Source organism: Lathyrus oleraceus, chromosome 7, assembly GCF_024323335.1.
Source record: "Lathyrus oleraceus cultivar Zhongwan6 chromosome 7, CAAS_Psat_ZW6_1.0, whole genome shotgun sequence".
Classification (NCBI taxonomy): Eukaryota; Viridiplantae; Streptophyta; class Magnoliopsida; order Fabales; family Fabaceae; genus Lathyrus; species Lathyrus oleraceus.
This window is the reverse complement of record NC_066585.1, coordinates 441,720,483-441,728,988: the sequence shown is the minus strand read 5'-3', so window position 1 is coordinate 441,728,988 and position 8,506 is coordinate 441,720,483.

The window sequence follows — 8,506 nt, the reverse complement described above, 5'->3', positions numbered from 1 at the left end:
GCTAGATCGCAAATCACCAGTTTATCTTTAGCCTCCAAAGTCGCTAACAGCATAAACAACTCTGCCCCATCTGCTACTGCCTCATTCACCTGCCTTGCTGATAGAAACAAACTCTTTCCTTTCTCAATCTCAGGAAAGATCACAGTCTTATCAAAACAGTTGATATAAACTCGGTTAAACACCAACCAGTTCATACCCAGGATAACATCAATTTGCACTAGTGGAAGACACACAAGGTCCATCCCAAAGTCTCTACCAAAAATACTCAAAGGACAATTTAAACAAACTGAAGTAGTAGTCACTGAACCCTTCGCAGGAGTATCAATCACCATACTCCCACGCATCTCAGATATCTCTAATTTAAGTTTCACAGCACAATCCAAAGATATAAAGGAATGAGTCGCACCTGTGTCAATAATAGCTACAAGAGGAAAGCCATTAATATAACACGTACCTCGGATCAAACGATCATCTGCAGAAGTCTCAGAACCCGATAAAGCAAAGACCTTGCCTCCCGACTGGTTCTCTCTCTTCGGCTTAGGACACTGTGGACTGATATGACCCACCTCTCCACAGTTGAAACAAGTCATAGTCTTCAACCGGCACTCTGCAGCCAAGTGACCACCTTTGCCACACTTAAAACACTTCTTCTCAGTACTGGTACACTCATGGATACGATGTCCAGCCTGACCACATCTGTAACACTTAGCAGGGGCACTGGAGTCTCCCCCACTAGGTCTCTTCATCCCACTCTGTCTCTGGAAACCTTTGCCAGCTGCATACGGTTTCCCACGATCATTCTGATTCTTGCCTTTCCTATCAACCCTCTGCTGATAGCTTTCCGCTCTGGCCTTGGTATCCTGTTCAAAAATTCTGCAACAGTCAACCAAGTCAGAAAACACTCTAATCCGCTGATACCCAATAGCCTGCTTGATCTCGGGATGTAACCCGTTCTCAAACTTCACACATTTTGAAAATTCCCCAGTAGCCTCATCATAGGGAGTGTAATACTTCGACAGCTCTGTGAACTTAGCAGCATACTCAGTAACAGACCGGTTGCCCTGCTTCAATTCTAAGAACTCTATCTCTTTCTTTCCTCTGACATCCTCTGGAAAGTACTTCCTCAGGAATCTCTCTCTGAACACCGCCCAAGTGATCTCAGCACTCCCAGCAGCTTCCAACTCAGTGCGGGCAGCAACCCACCAATCATCTGCTTCCTCTGACAGCATATGCGTACCAAACCTGACCTTCTGGTTATCGGCACACTCAGTCACTCGGAAGATCCTCTCGATCTCCTTCAACCACTTCTGAGCACCATCTGGATCGTATGCTCCCTTGAACATCGGAGGATTGTTCTTCTGGAACTCACTCAGCTGACGAGCAGCTCCCAATCCCACAACATTCGGATTCCCTCCAAGTACTCCAGCTAGCATACCCAGAGCCTCAGCAATCGCAGCATCGTCTCTACCTCTTCCAGCCATTTCTATTTTGAGAACCCAACAAGCTAAAACAATAAGTACTGATAGGGTTACACAACACCTATCACATACAGGGAAACAAAATAATTACGACTCGACTCGACCGACTATGCTCTGATACCACTAATGTAACACCCTTCTAAAATACCCCAATAATTAATTAAAACAACAAAATATGAATCAGAGTAGATATGCAATTTCAGGGTGTCACACTTGACACTTCACACCATTCACCAAAATAACTTGTCATGCTCATTTATTAATCAAAATAAAACATTGCACAATTCGCAGTGGATAGAAATCTAACAACATGCAAACCATGTAACACATTACATGTAAAGTTGTTCAACAACCAAAATGAAAACAAAGTAAAACATCCCGTCCCGATGTTACATATACCAGAGCATGACCCACTAAGGAACTACACTAGACTCCAAGCTCTAGCTTCTACTCAATCCTTGCTCGTTACCTGAAACATAGTTGTAAGGGTGAGTTCCTCAATCGATATAATAAGCATTATAAAATATCATGTAATGCTAAGTAAATTAACACATTCATCACCCTAATCATAGCACACATTCAGCAACGGCAACATCAACTCATAATCAACCTCAACACAAACACAAAACACACGTATAATATTGGAACACATCCATTCATATTATACGCCATACATACATTATGAAATGAGACTCCATGCATGCGGTACCGACTATTCGTGAACACATAGTTCAACCTCACCGATCAAACCCAGATACGGCTACCAAGCTCACTAGTCCCACTCATTTGAGACCTAGTGACTCACTCACTAATTCCTCACCATGGGAATTAGCTACCACCATAAAGGCCATGCTATCCACGCTAAATCACCTAGCATGCAAACATCAACAACAATCCACAATGGACATATGCTCACACTCTAAGCCATAAACAGTCCATCCACAATTGCATACATAATAGATATATTCACAGCATTATGCATACCATCATACATCATCAGCATATTTATCACAGAATCATATCATGTCATGCCAAATAATAAATCACAGTATTAGCACACTCTACTAATACCCATACTGCTCAAAACAATGGGAAATGATCCCTACTATATCATACACCAAGATAGGCCAATCATCAATTTTTCACTTTTCAAACAGTGTTAACCGGTTAATGCCCTGGGTTAACCGGTTAACGCAAAACAGAACGCGCTTCCTGGCAAATTTTAACAGTGTTAACCGGTTAACGCCCTGGGTTAACCGGTTAACGCAAGACAGAAATTAATTCTTTTAATTATCATAACAGTGTTAACCGGTTAACACCCTGGGTTAACCGGTTAACGCAAAACAGAAAGCTGTTCCTGCGCTAACACGAACAGAATGCAGAATTACCCGCATTTTTCACCGTTGGAGGACTTCCGGACCTCCGATTTCGATTTCGTAAAAAGCTACACGTCCAGAAAACTACGACTCACCCAAATATAGATTCATCCACAGTTTAACATAATTTATTCATCACAATTTGCAGCATTCATCATCCGAATTAGGGTCAATTCAATGGCTTATTACTACCCATTACATGTTAACCCATAATACCCATTAAACGACGATAAACCCCCTTACCTGAGTTAATCCGGCAATCCTTTAGCTTCAAGCTTTTCCCTTCTTCAACCATTCTTCTCTTGCTCTTCCTTTTTGCCCTTTTTCCACTTTTGGTCGCTTCTCTGTTTCACGTGTAAAACCCTTTTTGCCAAATGGGACTCTTTACTGATTCCAACTTTATTATTCCAATAATAATAATAATCCAATAATATTCCAATTATTTAATTAAATTAATAAATATACTAACAATAATATATATGAATGGTTTATCTTTTATTTTGAAAAATAATACCCTCTCATTCATATTATCATCATAATATACTATTAAACTTAAATTAAATAATTATCATATTTTATCGGGGTGTTACAACTCTCCCCCACTAAAAGAGTTTTCGTCCTCGAAAACACACCTCAAGCGAATAACTCAGGATAAGACTCCTTCATCTGACTCTCAAGTTCCCAAGTCACATTGCCACCTGCTGGTCCTCCCCAAGCTACCTTTACCAAAGCAATCTCTTTACCCCGCAACTGCTTCAACTCTCGATCCTCGATCCTCATAGGTGATGTTTTAACAGTCAGGTTATCTCTCACCTGTACATCATCTACTTGGACCACATGCGACGGATCAGGAATGTACCTCCTCAACTGAGACACATGAAAAACCTCATGCAAATTCGCAAGTGACGGCGGTAAAACGATACGATAGGCTACCTCCCCTATCCTCTCCAAAATCTGATAAGGACCAATAAATCGAGGTGTCAACTTCTTCGACTTCAAAGCTCGACCAACCCCAGTTATCGGAGTAACACGAAGAAACACATGATCTCCCTCTTGAAACTCAAGTGACTTCCTCCTCTTGTCGTGATAACTCTTCTGACGACTCTGAGCAATCCTCATTTTCTCCTGAATCATCTTAATCTTTTCCGTAGTTTGTTGAACAATCTCCGGTCCAACCACAACACTCTCACCGGACTCATACCAACATAAAGGTGTCCGACATCTCCTACCATACAAAGCTTCAAACGGTGCCATACCAATGCTCGAATGAAAACTATTGTTGTAGGTAAACTCAATCAAAGGTAAATAACAATCCCAAGCACCTCCCTTTTCCAAAACACAAGCCCTCAAAAGATCCTCCAGTGACTGAATCGTCCTCTCAGTCTGACCATCAGTCTGCGGATGATATGCAGAACTCAATCTCAGCTTAGTTCCCAAAGCCCTCTGCAAACCTTCCCAGAACTTTGATGTAAATCTAGGATCTCTGTCCGAAACAATACTCGACGGAATACCATGCAAACTTACAATTTTCTCAATATACAACTCAGCTAATCTCTCTAACGGATAATCCATTCTGATACTATCCCACTTCCACTCTGGAATAGCCAACGGTTGCATTAGCCCAGACGGCTTCTGATGCTCAATCTTCGACTTCTGACAAGTCAAACAAGAATAAACAAAACTCGCAATTTCTCTTTTCATTCCCGGCCACCAAAATAACTTTTTCAAATCATGATACATCTTCGTAGCCCCAGGATGAATACTCAGGCCACTACGATGTCCTTCCTCAAGAATACTCTTCTTAAGTTCGGTAACATCCGGAATACACACCCGATTACCAAATTTCAAAACACCATTCTCATCAACTCTGAATTCACCACCTTGACCTTGATTCACTAGAGTCAACTTATCAACCAAAAGCACATCGGATTTCTGACCCTCTCTAATCTCATCCAGAATACCACTCGTTAACTTCAACATTCCCAATTTAACACTACTGTGAGTACTCTCACACACCAAACTCAAGTCTCTAAACTGCTCAATTAAATCCAATTCCTTAACCATTAACATAGACATATGCAATGATTTCCGACTCAATGCATCAGCCACTACGTTTGCTTTACCCGGATGGTAATTCAAACCAAAGTCATAATCCTTCAGAAACTCTAACCATCTCCTCTGTCTCATATTCAGCTCTTTCTGATCAAACAAATACTTTAAACTTTTATGGTCACTGAAAACCTCAAATCTTGACCCGTACAAGTAATGCCTCCATAACTTCAGAACAAATACCACAGCTGCCAACTCTAAATCGTGTGTCGGATAGTTCCTCTCATGAACCTTCAGTTGTCTCGAAGCATAAGCTACAACCTGCTTATTCTGCATCAAAACACCACCCAAACCCAACAATGAAGCATCACAGTAAACCTCAAATGGTTCCGACGGACTTGGTAATATCAGAATAGGAGCAGTAGTTAACCTTCTCTTTAACTCTTGGAAACCTTCTTCACATTTTGAGTCCCAAACAAACGCTTGCCCCTTTCTAGTCAACATCGTCAACGGTAACGCCAACTTAGAAAATCCCTCAATGAATTTCCTATAATAACCTGCAAGTCCAAGAAAACTCCTTATCTCAGAAACTGACTTCGGAGCTTCCCACTTAGATACCGCTTCTATCTTAGAAGGATCAACAGCAACACCACCTCTTGAAACCACATGACCAAGAAAACTAACCTCTTCTAACCAAAATTCACACTTGGACAGTTTAGCAAATAACTTCTTTTCTCGTAGAACTCCTAAAACCACTCTCAAATGTTCAGCATGCTCTTCTTCAGATTTCGAATACACCAAAATATCGTCAATAAACACCACAACAAACTTGTCTAGGTACGGATGGAAAATCCTATTCATATACTCCATAAATACCCCAGGCGCATTAGTCACACCAAAAGGCATTACAGAATACTCATAATGTCCATACCTTGTTCTGAAAGCAGTCTTCTGAATATCCTCAGTTTTCACACGTATCTGATGATACCCCGATCTCAAATCTATTTTGCTGAAATCACTCGCACCAACCAACTGATCCATCAAATCATCAATCCTCGGCAAAGGATATCGATTCTTGATCGTCACTTTATTCAGTTGCCTGTAGTCCACACACAACCTCATAGTACCTTCTTTCTTCTTAACCAATAACACTGGTGCGCCCCACGGTGACACACTCGGACGAATAAATTTCTTATCCAACAGATCTTCCAGCTGACTCTTCAATTCAGTTAACTCAACAACAGACATACGGTACGGAGCCATCGATATCGGCCTAGTACCAGGTACCAAATCAATCGAGAACTCAACTTCACGCTCTGGCGGTAATTCATTCACTTCTTCAGGAAACACATCAGGAAAATCACACACCACGGCTAGATCGCAAATCACCAGTTTATCTTTAGCCTCCAAAGTCGCTAACAGCATAAACAACTCTGCCCCATCTGCTACTGCCTCATTCACCTGCCTTGCTGATAGAAACAAACTCTTTCCTTTCTCAATCTCAGGAAAGATCACAGTCTTATCAAAACAGTTGATATAAACTCGGTTAAACACCAACCAGTTCATACCCAGGATAACATCAATTTGCACTAGTGGAAGACACACAAGGTCCATCCCAAAGTCTCTACCAAAAATACTCAAAGGATAATTTAAACAAACTGAAGTAGTAGTCACTGAACCCTTCGCAGGAGTATCAATCACCATACTCCCACGCATCTCAGATATCTCTAATTTAAGTTTCACAGCACAATCCAAAGATATAAAGGAATGAGTCGCACCTGTGTCAATAATAGCTACAAGAGGAAAGCCATTAATATAACACGTACCTCGGATCAAACGATCATCTGCAGAAGTCTCAGAACCCGATAAAGCAAAGACCTTGCCTCCCGACTGGTTCTCTCTCTTCGGCTTAGGACACTGTGGACTGATATGACCCACCTCTCCACAGTTGAAACAAGTCATAGTCTTCAACCGGCACTCTGCAGCCAAGTGACCACCTTTGCCACACTTAAAACACTTCTTCTCAGTACTGGTATACTCATGGATACGATGTCCAGCCTGACCACATCTGTAACACTTAGCAGGGGCACTGGAGTCTCCCCCACTAGGTCTCTTCATCCCACTCTGTCTCTGGAAACCTTTGCCAGCTGCATACGGTTTCCCACGATCATTCTGATTCTTGCCTTTCCTATCAACCCTCTGCTGATAGATCTCCGCTCTGGCCTTGGTATCCTGTTCAAAAATTCTGCAACAGTCAACCAAGTCAGAAAACACTCTAATCCGCTGATACCCAATAGCCTGCTTGATCTCGGGACGTAACTCGTTCTCAAACTTCACACATTTTGAAAATTCCCCAGTAGCCTCATCATAGGGAGTGTAATACTTCGACAGCTCTGTGAACTTAGCAGCATACTCAGTAACAGACCGGTTGCCCTGCTTCAATTCTAAGAACTCTATCTCTTTCTTTCCTCTGACATCCTCTGGAAAGTACTTCCTCAGGAATCTCTCTCTGAACACCGCCCAAGTGATCTCAGCACTCCCAGCAGCTTCCAACTCAGTGCGGGCAGCAACCCACCAATCATCTGCTTCCTCTGACAGCATATGCGTACCAAACCTGACCTTCTGGTTATCGGCACACTCAGTCACTCGGAAGATCCTCTCGATCTCCTTCAACCACTTCTGAGCACCATCTGGATCGTATGCTCCCTTGAACATCGGAGGATTGTTCTTCTGGAACTCACTCAGCTGACGAGCAGCTCCCAATCCCACAACATTCGGATTCCCTCCAAGTACTCCAGCTAGCATACCCAGAGCCTCAGCAATCGCAGCATCGTCTCTACCTCTTCCAGCCATTTCTATTCTGAGAACCCAACAAGCTAAAACAATAAGTACTGATAGGGTTACACAACACCTATCACATACAGGGAAACAAAATAATTACGACTCGACTCGACCGACTATGCTCTGATACCACTAATGTAACACCCTTCTAAAATACCCCAATAATTAATTAAAACAACAAAATATGAATCAGAGTAGATATGCAATTTCAGGGTGTCACACTTGACACTTCACACCATTCACCAAAATAACTTGTCATGCTCATTTATTAATCAAAATAAAACATTGCACAATTCGCAGCGGATAGAAATCTAACAACATGCAAACCATGTAACACATTACATGTAAAGTTGTTCAACAACCAAAATGAAAACAAAGTAAAACATCCCGTCCCGATGTTACATATACCAGAGCATGACCCACTAAGGAACTACACTAGACTCCAAGCTCTAGCTTCTACTCAATCCTTGCTCGTTACCCGAAACATAGTTGTAAGGGTGAGTTCCTCAATCGATATAATAAGCATTATAAAATATCATGTAATGCTAAGTAAATTAACACATTCATCACCCTAATCATAGCACACATTCAGCAACAGCAACATCAACTCATAATCAACCTCAACACAAACACAAAACACACGTATAATATTGGAACACATCCATTCATATTATACGCCATACATACATTATGAAATGAGACTCCATGCATGCGGTACCGACTATTCGTGAACACATAGTTCAACCTCACCGATCAAACCCA